The following is an 8,026-nucleotide window of genomic DNA, read 5'->3' on the forward strand; positions in this document are numbered from 1 at the left end:
TAGACCTGGTTCGGATCAGACACATTCCTTTTCTTTACACAGATAGCCGTATCTGAGCCAAGCAGTTGTTTTCTACTCCTGACCATGTCCATGAGGACATGCGGCTGCAGGCCTTTTGTGTCCCTCTGGTGATGCACAGAGGCGGTAGAATCTTGTCAACCTACAACCTAAAGATTTTACTTATGCAGTGGATTTCTTAGGTTAATACACAGGCAGCTAGTACAGATGTTATAAACCAAAGAAAGCACCAGGTAAGGTGTCAGCAGCAGGCTGTTGCTGTCATACTGGTTACTTTGGACCAGCGGCAGCCAGGCACAATTTTTAGCAGATGTGAATTGTATGATTATCCTGCCTAACTTTAGGTATCTATATGTGTATCAGGTTTCTAAGTTTTTATTGTAGACTGTGGAGCCTAGAGCATGATTCATCTGACCAAATGCAAGAGTCTACTTTAGGAAGAGATGATTCACACTCTAGTCTCCATTGACTGTATTTAAAGTTTGTCTCTCCTAGCTTGCTCTAATCAGGGGCTGAGATTCTCTAGCCCAAGAATCAGAATTTCAGTCATGTTTACTAAAACATTTTCTGTGTTGACGTTGCTTAAATGAAAGAATATGGGCCGTATTAATATTCTGGAGTATGTCCGATTGTGTTCCAGCCATTGGATCCCAGGAATATTGTTAACTTTAAGACCTTGAGTTTATAAAACACAAAAGATCAGATTTTCAAAAGACCTGTAGTTTACATGCTCATGCAAAGTCCAAGTTGCCACAAGAAAAAAAATCAGTATTGTTGCCTGAAAAGCCAGGATTGTGAGATGATATTGAAAAGAAGGTCCCTCCAGTAATCCACACAGAAAGAGAACTGAGTAGAAGAGTTTCTATGCCTTGCTATAAATTGGTACTGAAGCTATGAAAGAACGGTAGCCTAAATCACCTTGTCAGGCATAGATTCTCTTCCACCTCTGCAAGTGAATGTCTCATGATGTCAAATCATTGTGGCTTTCTGTGAAAAAACAGAAATTCAGCCGGAGTGCAAAAGGTACATTTGCTGGTTGCTTAGAATTAGCTCAGCCTGTTGAGGGATTTGCTGTATAAATATAATCTGAACATATTTTTCATAAACATATTTCATACTTCAAGTTGAACAAATGTGCAGTGTGATTATTTTTCCTTTGGATGTGCTTTTATTTTCCAAAATCAGTGGGAATAATGCCTTCTGAAACTGGTCTGAACAGTACTTTTGCACATCAAAAAGAGAATAAACTAGTGTTCTGTAAAATCAGGATAATCTTCAGCTGAGTATATTGGCCTTTGGATGTTTGAGTACTTCATTTTTTGTTTGCAATATTGTTTTTGTTTACAGCTCTTTAAGGAGTTGCTTTTTATTATGATATAGAAGAGATTTTGTAGCAGTTGTACAGACTGGATTGTTGTGAAGTTACAATACACGAGTGGGGAATAACAGGCTCCTGAAACTTCCCTGCATACACAGGACAATGATTTATGTCACAGAATTTACCCCAGGAACAGAGATCAGCCCTCAGGCCTTTGCCCCACTGGATAAATTTCTTACTTGAAAAACTTTTCAAAAAGTTTGTATGATGTCTTTAATGTCAAATCTGTATATGTGTCACTTAAAGTGTAAATTGCCTTTTAGTAGCATAAAAGCCCTACAAGGAAGCATAAACGCTCTTCAGAAGTAACTCATTTTATAAAATTCATAAAATTGAATATGTATATTTTTACTTAATTATCTTTCCTTTGGATTCAGAAATTACTAACAGCTTTTCTTCATATTGAGAAATACAACTCCTCATTATTTTCAATTTTCTCATTAGACTTTTTTCTTTAGCAAAGACATATTTGATATAATGTTTTGGTATTTTCAGTGTAATGTTCCTGACTTTTAAATAAATATTTGTTGAACTGGGACATGTGCTGCCAAAACTTATTGTCACATAAAATTACAGGCTTGAAGAATGGTCCTTGTGATATTATATAACTACAAAGCATTATTTAATAAAAATGTAGTAAACCGACCTTTATAATACTAATAAGAGGATATATTTGTTTATGGAACAAACTGAAAAACAAATATGTAATGATAATTGATTTATGAATTCTGTGGTATGTTTTATGTGTTTATCTTTAGATGGCTGGAAAATCTACAGTTGCTTTAAATGTCACTTAAGTATTTAATATGTAGTAACAGCAAGTATCAAAAATGAATATGCAGTATTTGTGATATCTGAAGCACTGTGTATGTGGAATTCACATCATGAAGCCTGTAAATGTATCTGATAATTTTTCATTAACTGTAAACAACTTGAAAGTGTTGTGCAAGGAAACCAAAGTCATCTAAGACAGTCAGTGAATATAAAAAATCTTCTACAAAGCCATAAACACACATGAAATGAAAATGTATCATGAGACCAGGCACCATATTTTTAAAGAATTGCTACCTCAGATTTTTTTTGCTCCCTTTAAAAAGGCAAACAGAAGCATTTTACTTTGTATGTCAAATTACTATACCAAGATTAAAAACAACTTATAATTTGTAATGTTCAATTTGTTTTTGTTAAATAACAGTTTGTTATGGAACCATCACTTGGGTTGCACTAGTACTATTAGGATGGGATACTAGAGATGCGTAGCAAGGTGAGATGTTTATGTATAAAAGGAAACAAAGGAATTTCCCTCTTCTATGGAAAGCCATACTGATCAGCTTGGCAGACACAATTTTCCTAATGCATCAGTCCCTTTCCTGGACTGACAAGTTATTTGGGAGCTGCCTGTGTGCCCAGCCCACTTGGACTGAATAAGCTGAGTTCTCACATAGGCTCTGACTCCAGATCTGACAAATCACAAACTCTGCATTTGTCAACATTTGCTATCCAGGAAGAGGTTTTGAGTTCCTGAGAAGTAAATCTTCAAACTGCCCCTAAATGAGTGAAAATGGAGACTAGCCCAAATTTCAACCATCTCAAACCCTCCTACTAAAACCAGACCACTGACTTCCTTCAGACTCCAGTTGAGGTGGGCATGGGAGGATGGACTGAATTACACTGAACTGGAATAATCTTGTGGCCCTGCCTTGAAAACTCTTTTGAAGCAATTACAGGAATGCCTTCATCTTTTCTGTGTATGTCATGCAGGAGATTAAAGATAAATGAAATACAGAAATACATAATGAATGGGAATAGAAAGAGAGCTTAATGATGGGAAGCGGGGCATGGTGGGAGCATGTGGCAGAACAGAAAGGGAGTATAGTCACAGTGAACACTGTAGGATGGTACACAGGTAAATAAATTGGAGGAATCAGAAGTGGTGAGCATGCATATTGACTGCAACTGAGAAGCGAGGGAGGGAGAACAGCAAATGGAGGCAGAAGAAGTCAAATGTAAGAGGACATTGGAAGAGATTAAGAAATAATAAAACTGAGAGGAGAGATAGATCAGATTGTGGGCAAAAAGAATGGAAGAGAAAGAAATAGACTTTTAGCTCAAAAGTGGGAATATCCACAGTTACCTGAGATAGTCCACAAAAATAACAAGGCCTTATTAAATGCCAACCAGCTGGCAAGATGCTGAAATCAGCTACTGGAAATCAGCTGTTATATAAGAGCTGGAAAAAATCCTATACATGAGAGCTGGTCATTCCATTTTTATGAATTACAGGGTTTCCTTCCAAGTATCTGATATTGGCCACTGGCAAACAGAATACTTGAAGAGCTTAGATACTTCATCTGATCTGTTGTTGCATTTCCTATGTGCTTAAGAAATAAATCAACAGGAATAGTGTGGCCAAACTGTTTTTAAAAGCAGCCTTCAATTTTTCAGACACAGATTTATAGATGAGGCTTTTTTCTCCATTTGCACTGTCTCACAGATATGCCTATCATCAGTCTCAAGCATTTTTCTGTTTATTAAAGGTAATGATCTATGAGTCGCAAGAGGCAACGGCCCTTGGGGACTCCAGTAAAATGGCCTCTTGACGTTTCTAGGCATTGTTTAGTCTGTATCAGTGACAATACAACAATTAATATTTTTCTTAATCAGAAAGTCCCTGTCTTGGTGATAAATCTTGAGAGTTACCAAGTCAGGCATAAAATACATTTTCTCCCGTTTAAGCTAAGTTTTTAAGAGAAAATACCGTATCTCTTAAAGTCATTCAAAACATACCTAAACTAGTTGTGTGGCCTCTTCCAACCAGTCATGTGTTAAAAAGCTGAGCAAGACAGTGGTGCATAGACAAGCTAGAAATAAGGAAGAATTACATCTCCCTCTCTTATTTTTGGAAGGATTAATGTCCTGTTCTACTTTGTGATGCTGCTTGTCTTGGACTTTGTCTTTATTTGACTTTTTTTTTCTTGACAATGCTGCTTCTGGGTCTATTTTTGTGAGCTGCTGAGTACCTTCACCTCATTTTGACAACAATAAGAATGGAAAGATTTCACTTAATTTCCAGCAAAGATTCTGTAATCATCAGTTTTACAGTCTATAACACTGAGCAGATTTTTAGAGGATGCTGAAAATCCTTGTAGAAATCACTTGTAGAAAGTATCCCTTAAGTATTTCAGGAAATGGTACATGTCTAGGAATAGGCAGATTTTTCTATATAACTTATATGTGGAAATACAATGATGTTAAACTGTATTTTTTAATATTCATAATGCTGTAGACTACTCTTAATTCTCATCCACCTGTCCTTTGTTCCAAAAGGAAGAGGAAACTATTGCTCAGATACACTCAGATGGGAGCTCCTGGGCCGCTTTGCTATTTTTCATTTTTCATCTTAGAAAGTAATTTTTTCATTCTGTTTACAAATACCATTCTTCTTCTGTAATAACAGAACCATCAGTTCCATGTATGCATTATATTGCTCAGAGATACTCAACACTATCTGGGCTTCTATCTGTATATTGTGCTTCATGTATTTTTTTGAGTCAATGTGTAAAATATAGCAATACTGGGGGTGCTGGTCTGAATAAGCACTGCCCAGAAAAAATGTCAGCAGTACTTAACAAGATGTATTTGTTCACATTTCTGGCATGCTGATAAGTGCAGGGGAAAGTCTCTGGAACTTCCTTGCCTGAATTCTACTTTATGCATAATATCAACAGGTCTCTTTAAGAAGCATTTATAAATTACATTGCATGTTCTGAATAACATGCACAATAAACAATGTACTTTCCAAGACAGAAAGAGATGGTCCAATATTTAAAGCAAAATTCTTTCCATTTGTGTAAACCACCCCATTCCTAGCCTTGCAATAAAAGCCAGGCATTTTTTCCATTGCAATTTCAGAACTTGTATGTGATCTGGAACATCCAGGTTATTGTAGTGTCATTACTGTAGCAACAGAATGACTTGAAGCACAATTATTCTATGAATCAAATCTAAATGTTTTGTAAATTTCTAAAATTTAAAAAATTATAGAAAGTAGGTCATTTAGTATACAGTACCTACATTGGTTGGAGAATACTGGTATAAAAATAGCTGCTCAGGAATTCTTCATTGTTTCTAAGTGTATTGAAGGACAATGCTTTAAAGTGTATGTATTTTTTAAGTTCTTAATATTGAAAATGCTGGCTTTAAAAAAACCTGTTAGTAATTTCACTTGTAAGGTCAATATTGTCACTGAAGTCTGTAGCTTTCTGATAGACTTTTCAATCTTTTGTCATTGTAAAAACTCTTTGCAATGGTGTTTGCATTTCAATTTAATAAAACAGTTCTTGAATAAATTTTAGATAATCTTCTAGCTTTCATCATGGAATTTATCAGTTCCCATATATAATGTGTAACAAGCAAGAAAAGCCAGGCATCCAGCACAGTTCATAGGATGGGCTCCCACTATCCTGCCCATGGAAGGCCCAGTGCCAGAGGCATTTAATCCACCTCATATGCACCGAGCAATTGATCTGATGTGCAGTAGGCTTCCAATTTGCAGGTGTACTGAGAACACAACGTGAAGTCCTCTGTACATACAAAGCTGGGTATGACAGAAGGAGCTTTGCTCCCCGACTTCTTGGAGGAGCTGGTTAGAAAGGTTGGTTTACTGCTGCTCACATTTCTTTTCACTCCTAGGACATAGTCTGTAGGGCATGAACAGGCAATATATTCACATGATCCAAACATTTGGGGGGGAGGGCTAAGCTGGAGAGAAGTGTCAGCAATGCTATTACCTACATTCAGTCTTCTAGGTTTCATGGAAAGCACACGGCTAATGCAGATAGCTCATTCACTAGGTCACATCTTTTTTATATATATTCATACTTCTTTATGGCTCTTTGTTTTGAAGTAAATGATCGCTGAAATTCAGGCACTGCCAGTTATCAAAAGTAAAGCTTGATAGAAAAAGTTTGAGAACCTGGGAATCCTAAGGTATGTAAGCGCTACGCTGGTTATTAGAAAGGACAAGTATCTGACTTATTGCAGCAAGAGCAGGAGTGTTTCCAGTGAAACTGAGGCTACCCTGCAGGGTAGGTGAAGTAGGCAGTCTTCTACCTTTGGAATAGTTAGAGACAATGAAATAACTGTGAAATATTTTTCACCGGCAATTTTGTCTCTTGTTACACTAATTATCATTCTAGGTGACACCATCACAAATCTATCCTTAATTTAGTATTTTAAGGAACTGGGAAATTAACAGAGGAAGGTGACAAAGAGTTTCCTGCTTTCTCTAGAAAATAGGCTACAGCTGGTGCTGCCTGGGTCTGGTGGAAATACAGTGGAAATTTAAAATAAAGCAGATTGATTTCATATTTCTGAAGTCATTATTAAATTCAGGTGTTGCCCCTGAATTACAGCAGGGGTTGTAAAGGAAAGGTCACTGTAAAGGGACGGTCCTGCAAAGGTCATTACACTTGCTATAAGATGAGAGTTTTTTCAACTTGGAAGAAAAAAGGTGACCTGATTCTGCTACAACTAGTAACAGCTGTGGCCACAAAAGAAAACATGGGGCACAGGAGTCCCCCAGGCTCTCCAAAAGCTTAAAGGATTTGGATTGCACAGGTCATGCTCAGCTTCATAATCAAAGGTTTAGAGAAATACTCAGGTATTTTAGAACCTCCTGTTGCTACTCTTGTGATCTTCTGTCATCAGGTTTACTGTGCTCGTAGGAGGTCGTGCTGGTGCTCTTTGCTGAGAAAGAGGAGGAAAAAAAAAAAGTCATATCCCTCTCCTTATGACAATATCTTTCCATTTAACTTATCACCAAGCTGTATTTAAAGACAACATCTCTCTCCATCTTTCTTCTTGATGTGACTTGGTTTGGCTGATCTGTCCTCAGCGCTCGTTTTTGGCCAAGGCTAAGCACAACTGGCCATGCTCAACCTTACAAGCTTTTTCTTTGCTGAGTATTTGAGATCTGCTGTGTGAAGATGACAAATGCTTAGAAAAATTATCTGTATTTTATAAGGGTAAATATACTCCCTTATAGCCACATTTTTTAAATATGATGCATTAGAATTTTGCTAGAAAATTACTAAAAATGAGACAGACTTCGACTACATCAGAATTAATTTAGAGCCCTGGGAAAACAAGATTGCCATTAGCTCTTTTTCTCCAAGATGTTAAGCTCATTTACGCCAAATATAAATTAACGATCGCTGGTAACCTGGGTAGGATGGTTACGCCGCTGCCTCATCAGACTTTCTGAAAGGGGATAACACCACTTTCTGGTGATTAGCTTCTCCCACGAGCTTTACAAAAGACCTTAGCAGGGAAACCCAAGCGAAGTGATGTTTGTAGGGAAAGTAGGGTTTTTTTGTAGCCTAACCGCTCCACTTAGGAGAAAAAAAAAACCCAAACCCAAGCTTTTGGGTGCCGACAGCCCTGGCCTGGTCCGAAGCGGCCGCAGGGCGGCCGGGCCGGGGTTCCCGCCTCGGCGCCGTCCCCCCGCAGGCCCCGTGGTTCGGCGCCGGCGGCCGCCAGGCCCGTCACTGACCGGGGGCCGGCGCGGCAGCGGCGCCATTTCGGCCCGCGCGGGGAGGCCGGAGCGGCCGTTTGTGCCGGCGCCCGCGC

Source organism: Apteryx mantelli, chromosome Z, assembly GCF_036417845.1.
Source record: "Apteryx mantelli isolate bAptMan1 chromosome Z, bAptMan1.hap1, whole genome shotgun sequence".
NCBI lineage: Eukaryota > Metazoa > Chordata > Aves > Apterygiformes > Apterygidae > Apteryx > Apteryx mantelli.